The sequence below is a fragment of the Squalius cephalus genome, assembly GCF_949319135.1.
Source record: "Squalius cephalus genome assembly, chromosome: 1".
Classification (NCBI taxonomy): domain Eukaryota; kingdom Metazoa; phylum Chordata; class Actinopteri; order Cypriniformes; family Leuciscidae; genus Squalius; species Squalius cephalus.
The window spans coordinates 64,352,639-64,370,677 of NC_137122.1; positions in this window are offsets into that span (position 1 = coordinate 64,352,639).

Below are 18,039 nucleotides of genomic sequence, written 5' to 3' on the forward strand. Positions count from 1 at the left end.
CTATACATACTCATAGACTCCTTCTGATGCTTCATAAGCCAAATAGATGTCCATATCTGACCTTTTTAACTTGCTTGTGGTCAAAGTGTCCTAACATTTTTTCAAACTATAGAAAGTTATAGACTCCTTTTGATGATAAATAAGCTATGCAGAGGTCACCTTTTGACCTCCTAAACATATTTCTGGCCATAGAGTCCTCGATCTTGGGCTTTCTATACATACTCATAGACTCCTTCTGATGCTTCATAAGCCAAATAAATGTCCATATCTGACCTTTTGAACTTATTTGTGGTCAAAGTGTCCTCAAAATGTTTCAAACTATATAGAGTTATAGACTCCTTTTGATGATAAATCAGCTATACGGAGGGCCCCTTTTGACCTCCTAAACATATTTCTGGCCAAAGAGTCCTCGATCTTGGGCTTTCTATACATACTCATAGACTCCTTCTGATGCTTTATAAGCCATATAGATGTCCATATCTGACCTTTTGAACTTATTTGTGGTCAAAGTGTCCTAACATTTTTTCAAACTATATAGAGTTATAGACTCCTTTTGATGATAAATCAGCAATACGGAGGGCCCCTTTTGACCTCCTAAACATATTTCTGGCCAAAGAGTCCTCGATCTTGGGCTTTCTATACATACTCATAGACTCCTTCTGATGCTTCATAAGCCAAATAGATGTCCATATCTGACCTTTTGAACTTATTTGTGGTCAAAGTGTCCTAACATTTTTTCAAACTATAGAAAGTTATAGACTCCTTTTGATGATAAATAAGCTATACAGAGGTCCCCTTTTGACCTCCTGAACATATTTCTGGCCAAAGAGTCCTCGATCTTGGGCTTTCTATGCATACTCATAGACTCCTTCTGATGCTTCATAGGCCATATAGATGTCCATATCTGACCTTTTTAACTTACTTGTGGTCAAAGTGTCCTAACATTTTTTCAAACTATAGAAAGTTATAGACTCCTTTTGATGATAAATAAGCTATACAGAGGTCCCCTTTTGACCTCCTGAACATATTTCTGGCCAAATAGTCCTCGATCTTGGGCTTTCTATACATACTCATAGACTCCTTCTGATGCTTCATAAGCCATATAGATTTCCATATCTGACATTTTGAACTTATTTGTGGTCAAAGTGTCCTAAAAAAAATTAAACTATATAAAGTTATAGACTCCTTTTGATGATAAATCAGCTATAGAGAGGTCCCCTTTTGACCTCCTGAACATATTTCTGATCAAAGAGTCCTCGATCTTGAGCTTTCTATACATTCTCATAGACTCCTTCTGATGCTTCATAAGCCATATAGAAGTCCATATCTGACTTTTTGAACTTATTTGTGGTCAAAGTGTCCTCAAAATTTTTCAAACTGTAGGAAGTTATAGACTCCTTTTGATGATAAATCAGCTATACAGAGGTCCCCTCTTTTGACCTCTTGAACATATTTCTAGCCAAAGAGTCCTTGATCTTGGGCTTTCTATACATACTCATAGACTCCTTCTGATGATTCATAAGCCATATAGATGTCCATATCTGACCTTTTGAACTTATTTGTGGTCAAAGTGTCCTCAAAATTTTTCAAACTATATAAAGTTATAGACTCCTTTTGATGATAAATCAGCTATACAGAGCCCTTTTGACCTCCAGAACATATTTCTGGCCAAACAGTCATTGATCTTGGGCTTTCTATACATACTCATAGACTCCTTCTGATGCTTCATAAGCCAAATAGATGTCCATATCTGACCTTTTGAACTTACTTGTGGTCAAAGTGTCCTAACATTTTTTCAAACTATAGAAAGTTATAGACTCCTTTTGATGATAAATAAGCTATACAGAGGTCCCCTTTTGACCTCCTGAACATATTTCTGGCCAAAGAGTCCTCGATCTTGGGCTTTCTATACATACTCATAGACTCCTTCTGATGATTCATAAGCCATATAGATGTCCATATCTGACCTTTTGAACTTATTTGTGGTCAAAGTGTCCTCAAAATTTTTCAAACTATATAAAGTTATAGACTCCTTTTGATGATAAATCAGCTATACAGAGGTCCCCTTTTGACCTCCAGAACATATTTCTGTCCGAACAGTCCTTGATCTTGGGCTTTCTATACATACTCATAGACTCCTTCTGATGCTTCATAAGCCATATAGATGTCCATATCTGACCTTTTGAACTTATTTGTGGTCAAAGTGTCCTAAAAAAAATTCAAACTATGTAAGTTATAGAATCCTTTTGATGATAAATCAGCTATACAGAGGTCCCTTTTTGACCTACTGAACATATTTCTGGCCAAAGAGTCCTAAAAGATTAACACTATACATTCAGACTAATATCTTCGGATTTTATATCATCCTGACAAAAGTCCATATTTGACCTACCGAATTTTTTTCTGACCAAGGAGTGAGTACTCAAAACTTGACCTTTTCATATATACTTGTTGACTCTTTCTGATGTTACGTCAGACATACAGAATTCCATATTTGACCCAAGGAACATATTTCTTGCCAAAGAGTTCTCGATCTTGGGCTTTCTATACATACTCATAGACTCCTTCTGCTGCTTCATAAGCCATATAGATGTCCATATCTATCCTTTTGAACATATTTCTGGCCAAAGAGTCCTCGATCTTGGGCTTTCTATACATACTCATAGACTCCTTCTGATGATTCATAAGCCATATAGATGTCCATATCTGACCTTTTGAACTTATTTGTGGTCAAAGTGTCCTCAAAATTTTTCAAACTATATAAAGTTATAAACTCCTTTTGATGATAAATAAGCTATACAGAGGTCCCCTTTTGACCTCCCAAACATATTTCTGGCCAAAGAGTCCTCGATCATGGGCTTTCTATACATACTCATAGACGTCTTCTGATGCTTCATAAGCCATATAGATGTCCATATCTGACCTTTTTAACTTATTTGTGGTCAAAGTGTCCTCAAAATTTTTCAAACTATAGAAAGTTATAGACTACTTTTGATGATAAATCAGCTATACAGAGGTCCCCTTTTGACCTCAAGAACATATTTCTGGCCAAAGAGTCCTTGATCTTGGGCTTTCTATACATACTCATAGACTCCTTCTGATGCTTCATAAGAAATGTCCATATTTGACCTTTTGAACTTATTTGTGGTCAAAGTGTCCTCAAAATGTTTCAAACTATATAAAGTTATAGACTCCTTTTGATGATAAATCAGCTATACAGAGGGCCCCTTTTGACCTCCTGAACATATTTCTGGCCAAAGAGTTCTTGATCTTGGGCTTTCTATACATACTCATAGACTCCTTCTGATGCTTCATAAGCCATATAGTTTTCCATATCTGACCTTTTGAACTTATTTGTGGTCAAAGTGTCCTAAAAAAATTCAAACTATGTAAGTTATAGAATCCTTTTGATGATAAATCAGCCATACAGAGGTCCCATTTTGACCTCCTGAACATATTTCTGGCAAAAGAGTCCTTGATCTTGGGCTTTCTATACATACTCATAGACGCCATCTGATGCGTCATAATCCATATAGATGTCCATATCTGACCTTTTGAACTTATTTGTGGTCAAAGTGTCCTCAAAATTTTTCAAACTATAGATAGTTATAGAATCCTTTTGATGATAAATCAGCTATACAGTGCGTTTTGACCTCCTGAACATATTTCTGGCCAAAGAGTCCTCGATTTTGGGCTTTCTATACATACTCATAGACTCCTTCTGATGCTTCATAAGCCAAATAGATGTCCATATCTGACCTTTTGAACTTGCTTGTGGTCAAAGTGTCCTAACATTTTTTCAAACTATAGAAAGTTATAGACTCCTTTTGATGATAAATAAGCTATACAGAGGTCCCCTTTTGACCTCCTAAACATATTTCTGGCCAAAGAGTCCTCGATCTTGGGCTTTCTGTACATACTCATAGACTCCTTCTGATGCTTCATAAGCCAAATAGATGTCCATATCTGACCTTTTGAACTTATTTGTGGTCAAAGTGTCCTAACATTTTTTCAAACTATAGAAAGTTATAGACTCCTTTTGATGATAAATAAGCTATACAGAGGTCTCCTTTTGACCTCCTGAACATATTTCTGGCCAAAGAGTCCTCGATCTTGGGCTTTCTATGCATACTCATAGACTCCTTCTGATGCTTCATAGGCCATATAGATGTCCATATCTGACCTTTTTAACTTACTTGTGGTCAAAGTGTCCTAACATTTTTTCAAACTATAGAAAGTTATAGACTCCTTTTGATGATAAATAAGCTATACAGAGGTCCCCTTTTGACCTCCTGAACATATTTCTGGCCAAATAGTCCTCGATCTTGGGCTTTCTATACATACTCATAGACTCCTTCTGATGCTTCATAAGCCATATAGATTTCCATATCTGACATTTTGAACTTATTTGTGGTCAAAGTGTCCTAAAAAAAATTAAACTATATAAAGTTATAGACTCCTTTTGATGATAAATCAGCTATAGAGAGGTCCCCTTTTGACCTCCTGAACCTATTTCTGGCCAAAGAGTCCTCGATCTTGGGCTTTCTATACATTCTCATAGACTCCTTCTGATGCTTCATAAGCCATATAGATGTCCATATCTGACCTTTTGAACTTATTTGTGGTCAAAGTGTCCTTAAAATTTTTCAAACTATAGATAGTTATAGAATCCTTTTGATGATAAATCAGCTATACAGTGCCTTTTGACCTCCTGAACATATTTCTGGCCAAAGAGTCCTCGATCTTGGGCTTTCTATACATACTCATAGACTCCTTCTGATGCTTCATAAGCCAAATAGATGTCCATATCTGAAATTTTGAACTTATTTGCGGTCAAAGTGTACTCAAAATGTTTCAAACTATATAGAGTTATAGACTCCTTTTGATGATAAATCAGCTATACGGAGGGCCCCTTTTGACCTCCTGAACATATTTCTGGCCAAAGAGTCCTTGATCTTGGGCTTTCTATACATACTCATAGACTCCTTCTGATGCTTCATAAGCCAAATAGATGTCCATATCTGACCTTTTTAACTTGCTTGTGGTCAAAGTGTCCTAACATTTTTTCAAAATATAGAAAATTATAGACTCCTTTTGATGATAAATAAGCTATACAGAGGTCCCCTTTTGACCTCCTGAACATATTTCTGGCCAAAGAGTCCTCGATCTTGGGCTTTCTATACATTCTCATAGACTCCTTCTGATGCTTCATAAGCCATATAGATGTCCATATCTGACCTTTTGAACTTATTTGTCGTCAAAGTGTCCTCAAAATTTTTCAAACTATAGATAGTTATAGAATCCTTTTGATGATAAATCAGCTATACAGTGCCTTTTGACCTCCTGAACATATTTCTGGCCAAAGAGTCCTCGATCTTGGGCTTTCTATACATACTCATAGACTCCTTCTGATGCTTCATAAGCCAAATAGATGTCCATATCTGACCTTTTGAACTTGCTTGTGGTCAAAGTGTCCTAACATTTTTTCAAACTATAGAAAGTTATAGACTCCTTTTGATGATAAATAAGCTATACAGAGGTCACCTTTTGACCTCCTAAACATATTTCTGGCCAAAGAGTCCTCGATCTTGGGCTTTCTATACATACTCATAGACTCCTTCTGATGCTTCATAAGCCAAATAGATGTCCATATCTGACCTTTTTAACTTGCTTGTGGTCAAAGTGTCCTAACATTTTTTCAAACTATAGAAAGTTATAGACTCCTTTTGATGATAAATAAGCTATACAGAGGTCACCTTTTGACCTCCTAAACATATTTCTGGCCATAGAGTCCTCGATCTTGGGCTTTCTATACATACTCATAGACTCCTTCTGATGCTTCATAAGCCAAATAAATGTCCATATCTGACCTTTTGAACTTATTTGTGGTCAAAGTGTCCTCAAAATGTTTCAAACTATATAGAGTTATAGACTCCTTTTGATGATAAATCAGCTATACGGAGGGCCCCTTTTGACCTCCTAAACATATTTCTGGCCAAAGAGTCCTCGATCTTGGGCTTTCTATACATACTCATAGACTCCTTCTGATGCTTTATAAGCCATATAGATGTCCATATCTGACCTTTTGAACTTATTTGTGGTCAAAGTGTCCTAACATTTTTTCAAACTATATAGAGTTATAGACTCCTTTTGATGATAAATCAGCAATACGGAGGGCCCCTTTTGACCTCCTAAACATATTTCTGGCCAAAGAGTCCTCGATCTTGGGCTTTCTATACATACTCATAGACTCCTTCTGATGCTTCATAAGCCAAATAGATGTCCATATCTGACCTTTTGAACTTATTTGTGGTCAAAGTGTCCTAACATTTTTTCAAACTATAGAAAGTTATAGACTCCTTTTGATGATAAATAAGCTATACAGAGGTCCCCTTTTGACCTCCTGAACATATTTCTGGCCAAAGAGTCCTCGATCTTGGGCTTTCTATGCATACTCATAGACTCCTTCTGATGCTTCATAGGCCATATAGATGTCCATATCTGACCTTTTTAACTTACTTGTGGTCAAAGTGTCCTAACATTTTTTCAAACTATAGAAAGTTATAGACTCCTTTTGATGATAAATAAGCTATACAGAGGTCCCCTTTTGACCTCCTGAACATATTTCTGGCCAAATAGTCCTCGATCTTGGGCTTTCTATACATACTCATAGACTCCTTCTGATGCTTCATAAGCCATATAGATTTCCATATCTGACATTTTGAACTTATTTGTGGTCAAAGTGTCCTAAAAAAAATTAAACTATATAAAGTTATAGACTCCTTTTGATGATAAATCAGCTATAGAGAGGTCCCCTTTTGACCTCCTGAACATATTTCTGATCAAAGAGTCCTCGATCTTGAGCTTTCTATACATTCTCATAGACTCCTTCTGATGCTTCATAAGCCATATAGAAGTCCATATCTGACTTTTTGAACTTATTTGTGGTCAAAGTGTCCTCAAAATTTTTCAAACTGTAGGAAGTTATAGACTCCTTTTGATGATAAATCAGCTATACAGAGGTCCCCTCTTTTGACCTCTTGAACATATTTCTAGCCAAAGAGTCCTTGATCTTGGGCTTTCTATACATACTCATAGACTCCTTCTGATGATTCATAAGCCATATAGATGTCCATATCTGACCTTTTGAACTTATTTGTGGTCAAAGTGTCCTCAAAATTTTTCAAACTATATAAAGTTATTGCTCCTTTTGATGATAAATCAGCTATACAGAGGTCCCCTTTTGACCTCCAGAACATATTTCTGGCCAAACAGTCCTTGATCTCGGGCTTTCTATACATACTCATAGACTCCTTCTGATGCTTCATAAGCCAAATAGATGTCCATATCTGACCTTTTGAACTTATTTGTGGTCAAAGTGTCCTCAAAATTTTTCAAACTATATAAAGTTATAGACTCCTTTTGATGATAAATCAGCTATACAGAGCCCTTTTGACCTCCAGAACATATTTCTGGCCAAACAGTCATTGATCTTGGGCTTTCTATACATACTCATAGACTCCTTCTGATGCTTCATAAGCCAAATAGATGTCCATATCTGACCTTTTGAACTTACTTGTGGTCAAAGTGTCCTAACATTTTTTCAAACTATAGAAAGTTATAGACTCCTTTTGATGATAAATAAGCTATACAGAGGTCCCCTTTTGACCTCCTGAACATATTTCTGGCCAAAGAGTCCTCGATCTTGGGCTTTCTATACATACTCATAGACTCCTTCTGATGATTCATAAGCCATATAGATGTCCATATCTGACCTTTTGAACTTATTTGTGGTCAAAGTGTCCTCAAAATTTTTCAAACTATATAAAGTTATAGACTCCTTTTGATGATAAATCAGCTATACAGAGGTCCCCTTTTGACCTCCAGAACATATTTCTGTCCGAACAGTCCTTGATCTTGGGCTTTCTATACATACTCATAGACTCCTTCTGATGCTTCATAAGCCATATAGATGTCCATATCTGACCTTTTGAACTTATTTGTGGTCAAAGTGTCCTAAAAAAAATTCAAACTATGTAAGTTATAGAATCCTTTTGATGATAAATCAGCTATACAGAGGTCCCTTTTTGACCTACTGAACATATTTCTGGCCAAAGAGTCCTAAAAGATTAACACTATACATTCAGACTAATATCTTCGGATTTTATATCATCCTGACAAAAGTCCATATTTGACCTACCGAATTTTTTTCTGACCAAGGAGTGAGTACTCAAAACTTGACCTTTTCATATATACTTGTTGACTCTTTCTGATGTTACGTCAGACATACAGAATTCCATATTTGACCCAAGGAACATATTTCTTGCCAAAGAGTTCTCGATCTTGGGCTTTCTATACATACTCATAGACTCCTTCTGCTGCTTCATAAGCCATATAGATGTCCATATCTATCCTTTTGAACATATTTCTGGCCAAAGAGTCCTCGATCTTGGGCTTTCTATACATACTCATAGACTCCTTCTGATGATTCATAAGCCATATAGATGTCCATATCTGACCTTTTGAACTTATTTGTGGTCAAAGTGTCCTCAAAATTTTTCAAACTATATAAAGTTATAGACTCCTTTTGATGATAAATAAGCTATACAGAGGTCCCCTTTTGACCTCCCAAACATATTTCTGGCCAAAGAGTCCTCGATCATGGGCTTTCTATACATACTCATAGACGTCTTCTGATGCTTCATAAGCCATATAGATGTCCATATCTGACCTTTTTAACTTATTTGTGGTCAAAGTGTCCTCAAAATTTTTCAAACTATAGAAAGTTATAGACTACTTTTGATGATAAATCAGCTATACAGAGGTCCCCTTTTGACCTCAAGAACATATTTCTGGCCAAAGAGTCCTTGATCTTGGGCTTTCTATACATACTCATAGACTCCTTCTGATGCTTCATAAGAAATGTCCATATTTGACCTTTTGAACTTATTTGTGGTCAAAGTGTCCTCAAAATGTTTCAAACTATATAAAGTTATAGACTCCTTTTGATGATAAATCAGCTATACAGAGGGCCCCTTTTGACCTCCTGAACATATTTCTGGCCAAAGAGTTCTTGATCTTGGGCTTTCTATACATACTCATAGACTCCTTCTGATGCTTCATAGACCATATAGATGTCCATATCTGACCTTTTGAACTTACCTGTGGTCAAAGTGTCCTAACATTTTTTCAAACTATATAAAGTTATAGACTCCTTCTGATAAAAAAAGAGTCCTCAATCTTGAACTTTGCATTCTCACTCCTAGACTTCTTCTGATGGTTCATAAGCCACATATAGAATTCCATATTTGACCTACTGAACTTATTTCTGGTCAAATGGTCCTCAAAGGGTTTCTTATTATGTTAATTCAGCCATACAGAGGTTCCTTTTTGAACTACTGAACACATTTTTGGCCAAAGAGTCTTTGAACGTTAACTTTCTCTGCTTATTGACTTCTCTTAATAATACATTAGCCATACAAAAGTCCATATTTGACCTACTAATATATTTCTGGTCAAAGAGTCCCTGATCTTGACCTTTCTGTACATGCTCATTGACAGCTTCTGATGTTTCATCAGCTTGAAAGATGTCCATACTTGACCCAATATATTTCTGACCATAGAGTCCTCGATCTTGAACTTTCTAAACATACTTGTAGACTTGTTAATTAATTATCTGCTATCCAATGTATTTGAACAGTAGTTCAAATTTTATATTTTGAACATATTTCTAGACATGAGACATGAGACTAATTGCTTTTACAATCCTTCTGATGTTTCCTCAGCCATACAGTATAGTTCAAATTTGACCTATTGAACATTTCTATAACCAAAGTGTCCTCGATCTTGATCGTTCTATACATAATCATAGGCTTGTTCTGATGTTTCATCATTGAGACAGAAGTCAGTTATTGACCTACTGAACATATTTCTGGCAAAAGAATCATCAAAGTTTAACTTACTGTTCCTTCTCCTAGACTATTTTTGATTTTACATCCACCATACAGTAGTCCATATTTGACCAAGAGAACATATTTCTGGCCAAAAGAGTCGTCAAAAGGTATGTTTATATGCATTCTCATCGAATACTTTTGATTTTAAATCAACCATATTGTTAGTCCAAATTTGACCCATTGAACATATATCTGGCCAAAGAGACCTAGAACTTTAATTATCTATACATAATTACTATCTCCTTCTGATTTTTCATCACCCAGGCTATTATCCATATTTGACAATTTAACATATTTCTGGCTGGAAGAGTCCTTGGAAGAGAACTTGAACTTTCTATATAGGCTCATTGACTCCTTCTGATGTTTCACAAGCAGACAATAGTCCATAATTGACCCTCTGAACATATTTATAGTAAAAGAGTCCTCTGTCTTGAACTTTCTATATATTCTCAGTGACTCCATATAGATAATTGACCCACTGAACATATTTCTACCTGAAGAGTCTTTGAACTTGAACTTTCTATTCATAATCTTCTTCCTCAATCTTCATTGACTTCTGATTCATCAGCCAGACAGCAGTCCATATTTGACCCACTAAACATATTTCTGGCAAAAGAGTCCTCGATCTTGAACCTTTTAAACATACTCATAGACTCTTTCTGGTGTTTCATCAGCCATGCAGTAGTTCTGATTTGACATAATGAACATATTTCTGACCGAAGAGTCCTCGATCTTGAACTTTCTATTCAGACTCCTTCAGATAGTACATCGGCCAGACAACTGTCCATAATGACTTTTTTCTTTTTTTTTTTTTTTTTCTGGCCAACGAGTCTATATACTTGAACTTTCTATACATGCTCATTGACTCCTTTTAGTGCTTCATCAGCCAGAGAGTACTCCATAATTTACCTACTGAACATATTTCTAGTAAAAGAGTCCTCGATCTTGAACATTCTATACATGCTCATTGACTCCTTATGCTGTTTCTTTCTACACATAGTCGTTTACTCCATCTGATGTTACATCAGCCATAGAAGTCCATAATTGACCCAAGGGACATATTTGTGGCCAATCTTGAACTTTCTATACATACTCATAGTCTCCTTCTGATTCTTCATAAGACATATTTATGTCCATATTTATGACTTATTATTATTTCTGGTCAAAGGTTCCTCAAAAGTTTTTAAACTGTGTAAAATTATAGACTCCATCTGATGATAAATCAGACCAAAAGAGGTCAAATTTTGACTCTTGAGTCAATATGTATAGAGAGTTAATGTTCAATGATTCTTTGGCCAAAAATATATTCAGAGGGTCACATACCTGTTAAAGTGATGTATCATCAGAAGAAGTCTATGAGTATTTAGTAAGTTAACTTGTGAGGACCTTTTTGCCAAAAATATTTTCAATTCGCCAGATATGGACATCTATATAGCTAATGAAGAATCAGAAAGAGTCAATGAGTATATATAGAATGGTCAAGTTGAGACTCTTTGACCAGAAAAAAATTCAGTATGTCAAATATGGACTTTTGTCATGATGATATAACATCCGAAGATATCAATCTGAATGTATAGTGTTAATCTTTAAGGACTCTTTGGCCAGTAATATTTTCGGATATCAGAAGGAGTCTATAGATTATGACAGACAAAATCCTTTTGAGAACTCTTTGGTCAAATTTTTTTTTCAATCGGTCAAATATGGACTACTGCCTGTCTGGTTTGGCATTGCAAGAAGTCAGTTTATATTGTATAGTGAGTTAATGTTCACGGACTCTGGCCAGAAATATTTTCAGTAGGTCAAAAATAGACTACAGGCTGGTTAATATAACATCACAACAAGTCAATCTGTAGTCAAAAGTCAAAAGTTCAAGCAAGATAATGTTCAAGAACTCTTTGGCCAGAAATATGTTCAAAAGGTCAAAAGGTGACCTTTGTATAGCTGATTTATCATCAGAAGGAGTCTATAACTTTATATAGTTTAAAAAATTTTGAGGACACTTTGACCACAAATAAGTTCAAAAGGTCAGATATAGACATCTATATGGCTTATGAAGCATCAGAAGGAGTCTATGAGTATGTATAGAAAGCCCAAGATCGAGAACTCTTTGGCAAGAAATATGTTCCTTGGGTCAAATATGGAATTCTGTATGTCTGACGTAACATCAGAAAGAGTCAACAATATGGAAAGGTCAAGTTTCGAGTACTCACTCCTTGGCCAGAAAAAAAATCGGTAGGGCAAATAGGGACTTTTGTCAGGATGATATAACATCCGAAGATATCAGTCTAAATGTATAGTGTTAATCTTTTAGGACTCTTTGGCCAGAAATATGTTCAGTAGGTCAAAAGGGGACCTCTGAATAGTTGATTTATCATCAGAAAGAGTCTATAACTTTATATAGTTTAAAAAATTTGATGACCAGAAATAAGTTCAAACGGTCAGATATGGACATCTATATGGCTTATGAAGCATCAGAAGGAATCTATGAGTATGTATAGAAAGCATAAGATCAAGGACTCTTTGGCCAGAAATATGTTCAGTAGTTCAAAAGGGGCCCTCTGTAAAGCTGATTTATCATCAAAAGGAGTCTATAACTTTATATAGTTTGATTTTTTTTTTAGGACACTTTGACCACAAATAAGTTCAAAAGGTCAGATATGGACATCTATATGACTTATAAAGCATCAGAAGGAATCTAAGAGTATGTATAGAAAGCATAAGATCAAGGACTCTTTGGCCAGAAACATGTTCAGGAGGTCAAAAGGGGCCCTCTGTATAGCTGATTTATCATCAAAAGAAGTCTATAACTTTATATATTTAGAATTTTTTTTTAGGACACTTTGACCACAAATAAGTTCAAAAGGTCAGATATGGACATCTATATGGCTTATGAAGCATCAGAAGGAATCTATGAGTATGTATAGAAAGCATAAGATCAAGGACTCTTTGGCCAGAAATATGTTCAGTAGTTCAAAAGGGGCCCTCTGTAAAGCTGATTTATCATCAAAAGGAGTCTATAACTTTATATAGTTTGATTTTTTTTTTAGGACACTTTGACCACAAATAAGTTCAAAAGGTCAGATATGGACATCTATATGGCTTATAAAGCATCAGAAGGAATCTAAGAGTATGTATAGAAAGCATAAGATCAAGGACTCTTTGGCCAGAAACATGTTCAGGAGGTCAAAAGGGGCCCTCTGTATAGCTGATTTATCATCAAAAGAAGTCTATAACTTTATATAGTTTGAAAAAATGTTAGGACACTTTGACCACAAATAAGTTCAAAAGGTCAGATATGGACATCTATATGGCTTATGAAGCATCAGAAGGAGTCTATGAGTATGTATAGAAAGCATAAGATCAAGGACTCTTTGACCAGAAACATGTTCAGGAGGTCAAAAGGGGACCTCTGTATAGCTGACTTATCATCAAAAGGAGTCTATAACTTTATACAGTTTGAATTTTTTTTAGGAAACTTTGACCACAAATAAGTTCAAAAATTCAGATATGGACATCTATATGGCTTATGAGGCATCAGAAGGAGTCTATGAGTATGTATAGAAAGCCCAAGATCGAGGACTCTTTGGCCAGAAATATGTACAGGAGGTCAAAAGGGGACCTCTGTATAGCTGATTTATCATCAAAAGGAGTCTATAACTTTCTATTGTTTGAAATATGTTGAGGACACTTTGACCACAAATAAGTTCAAAAGGTCAGATATGGACATCTATATGGCTTATGAAGCACCAGAAGGAGTCTATGAGTATGTATAGAAAACGCAAGATTGAGGACTCTTTGGCCAGAAACATGTTCAGGAGGTCAAAAGGGGACCTCTGTATAGCTGAATTATCATCAAAAGGAGTCTATAACTTTATATAGTTAGAATTTTTTTTAGGACACTTTGACCACAAATAAGTTCAAAAGGTCAGATATGGACATCTATATGGCTTATGAGGCATCAGAAGGAGTCTATGAGAATGTATAGAAAGCATAAGATCGAGGACTCTTTGGCCAGAAATATGTTCAGTAGTTCAAAAGGGGCCCTCTGTAAAGCTGAATTATCATCAAAAGGAGTCTATAACTTTATATAGTTTGAATTTTTTTTTAGGACACTTTGACCACAAATAAGTTCAAAAGGTCAGATATGGACATCTATATGGCTTATGAAGCATCAGAAGGAATCTATGAGTATGTATAGAAAGCATAAGATCAAGGACTCTTTGGCCAGAAACATGTTCAGGAGGTCAAAAGGGGACCTCTGTATAGCTGACTTATCATCAAAAGGAGTCTATAACTTTATATAGTTTGAATTTTTTTTAGGAAACTTTGAACACAAATAAGTTAAAAAAATTCAGATATGGACATCTATATGGCTTATGAGGCATCAGAAGGAGTCTATGAGTATGTAAAGAAAGCATAAGATCGAGGACTCTTTGGCCAGAAATATGTTCAGTAGGTCAAAAGGGGACCTCTGAATAGCTGATTTATCATCAAAAGGAGTCTATAACTTTATATAGTTTAAAAAATTTGATGACCAGAAATAAGTTCAAAAGGTCAGATATGGACATCTATATGGCTTATGAAGCATCAGAAGGAGTCTATGAGTATGTATAGAAAGCCCAAGATCGAGGACTCTTTGGCCAGAAATATGTACAGGAGGTCAAAAGGGGACCTCTGTATAGCTGATTTATCATCAAAAGGAGTCTATAACTTTCTATCGTTTGAAATATGTTGAGGACACTTTGACCACAAATAAGTTCAAAAGGTCAGATATGGACATCTATATGGCTTATGAAGCATCAGAAGGAATCTATGAGTATGTATAGAAAGCATAAGATCAAGGACTCTTTGGCCAGAAATATGTACAGGAGGTCAAAAGGGGCCCTCTGTATAGCTGATTTATCATCAAAAGGAGTCTATAACTTTATATATTTAGAATTTTTTTTTAGGACACTTTGACCACAAATAAGTTCAAAAGGTCAGATATGGACATCTATATGGCTTATGAAGCATCAGAAGGAGTCTATGAGTATGTACAGAAAGCATAAGATCGAGGACTCTTTGGCTAGAAATATGTTCAGTAGGTCAAAAGGGGACCTCTGAATAGCTGATTTATCATCAAAAGGAGTCTATAACTTTATATAGTTTAAAAAATTTGATGACCAGAAATAAGTTCAAAAGGTCAGATATGGACATCTATATGGCTTATGAAGCATCAGAAGGAGTCTATGAGTATGTGTAGAAAGCCCAAGATCGAGGACTCTTTGGCCAGAAATATGTACAGGAGGTCAAAAGGGGACCTCTGTATAGCTGATTTATCATCAAAAGGAGTCTATAACTTTCTATTGTTTGAAATATGTTGAGGACACTTTGACCACAAATAAGTTCAAAAGGTCAGATATGGACATCTATATGGCTTATGAAGCACCAGAAGGAGTCTATGAGTATGTATAGAAATCCCAAGATCGAGGACTCTTTGGCCAGAAACATGTTCAGGAGGTCAAAAGGGGACCTCTGTATAGCTGAATTATCATCAAAAGGAGTCTATAACTTTATATAGTTAGAATTTTTTTTAGGACACTTTGACCACAAATAAGTTCAAAAGGTCAGATATGGACATCTATATGGCTTATGAGGCATCAGAAGGAGTCTATGAGAATGTATAGAAAGCATAAGATCGAGGACTCTTTGGCCAGAAATATGTTCAGTAGTTCAAAAGGGGCCCTCTGTAAAGCTGATTTATCATCAAAAGGAGTCTATAACTTTATATAGTTTGAAATTTTTTTTAGGACACTTTGACCACAAATAAGATCAAAAGGTCAGATATGGACATCTATATGGATTATGAAGCATCAGAAGGAATCTATGAATATGTATAGAAAGCATAAGATCAAGGACTCTTTGGCCAGAAACATGTTCAGGAGGACAAAAGGGGACCTCTGTATAGCTGACTTATCATCAAAAGGAGTCTATAACTTTATATAGTTTGAATTTTTTTTAGGAAACTTTGACCACAAATAAGTTCAAAAATTCAGATATGGACATCTATATGGCTTATGAGGCATCAGAAGGAGTCTATGAGTATGTAAAGAAAGCATAAGATCGAGGACTCTTTGGCCAGAAATATGTTCAGTAGGTCAAAAGGGGACCTCTGAATAGCTGATTTATCATCAGAAAGAGTCTATAACTTTATATAGTTTAAAAAATTTGATGACCAGAAAAAAGTTTAAAAGGTCAGATATGGACATCTATGTGGCTTATGAAGCATCAGAAGGAGTCTATGAGTATGTATAGAAAGCCCAAGATCGAGGACTCTTTGGCCAGAAATATGTACAGGAGTTCAAAAGGGGACCTCTGTATAGCTGATTTATCATCAAAAGGAGTCTATAACTTTCTATTGTTTGAAATATGTTGAGGACACTTTGACCACAAATAAGTTCAAAAGGTCAGATATGGACATCTATATGGCTTATGAAGCACCAGAAGGAGTCTATGAGTATGTATAGAAAGCATAAGATCAAGGACTCTTTGGCCAGAAATATGTTCAGGAGGTCAAAAGGGGACCTCTGTATAGCTGACTTATCATCAAAAGGAGTCTATAACTTTATATAGTTTGAATTTTTTTTAGGAAACTTTGACCACAAATAAGTTCAAAAATTCAGATATGGACATCTATATGGCTTATGAGGCATCAGAAGGAGTCTATGAGTATGTAAAGAAAGCATAAGATCGAGGACTCTTTGGCCAGAAATATGTTCAGTAGGTCAAAAGGGGACCTCTGAATAGCTGATTTATCATCAAAAGGAGTCTATAACTTTATATAGTTTAAAAAATTTCATGACCAGAAATAAGTTCAAAAGGTCAGATATGGACATCTATATGGCTTATGAAGCATCAGAAGGAGTCTATGAGTATGTATAGAAAGCCCAAGATCGAGGACTCTTTGGCCAGAAATATGTACAGGAGGTCAAAAGGGGACCTCTGTATAGCTGATTTATCATCAAAAGGAGTCTATAACTTTCTATCGTTTGAAATATGTTGAGGACACTTTGACCACAAATAAGTTCAAAAGGTCAGATATGGACATCTATATGGCTTATGAAGCATCAGAAGGAATCTATGAGTATGTATAGAAAGCATAAGATCAAGGACTCTTTGGCCAGAAATATGTACAGGAGGTCAAAAGGGGCCCTCTGTATAGCTGATTTATCATCAAAAGGAGTCTATAACTTTATATAGTTAGAATTTTTTTTAGGACACTTTGACCACAAATAAGTTCAAAAGGTCAGATATGGACATCTATATGGCTTATGAAGCATCAGAAGGAGTCTATGAGTATGTACAGAAAGCATAAGATCGAGGACTCTTTGGCTAGAAATATGTTCAGTAGGTCAAAAGGGGACCTCTGAATAGCTGATTTATCATCAAAAGGAGTCTATAACTTTATATAGTTTAAAAAATTTGATGACCAGAAATAAGTTCAAAAGGTCAGATATGGACATCTATATGGCTTATGAAGCATCAGAAGGAGTCTATGAGTATGTATAGAAAGCATAAGATCAAGGACTCTTTGGCCAGAAATATGTTCAGGAGGTCAAAAGGGGACCTCTGTATAGCTGACTTATCATCAAAAGGAGTCTATAACTTTATATAGTTTGAATTTTTTTTAGGACACTTTGACCACAAATAAGTTCAAAAGGTCAGATATGGACATCTATATGGCTTATGAAGCATCAGAAGGAGTCTATGAGTATGTACAGAAAGCATAAGATCGAGGACTCTTTGGCTAGAAATATGTTCAGTAGGTCAAAAGGGGACCTCTGAATAGCTGATTTATCATCAAAAGGAGTCTATAACTTTATATAGTTTAAACAATTTGATGACCAGAAATAAGTTCAAAAGGTCAGATATGGACATCTATATGGCTTATGAAGCATCAGAAGGAGTCTATGAGTATGTGTAGAAAGCCCAAGATCGAGGACTCTTTGGCCAGAAATATGTACAGGAGGTCAAAAGGGGACCTCTGTATAGCTGATTTATCATCAAAAGGAGTCTATAACTTTCTATTGTTTGAAATATGTTGAGG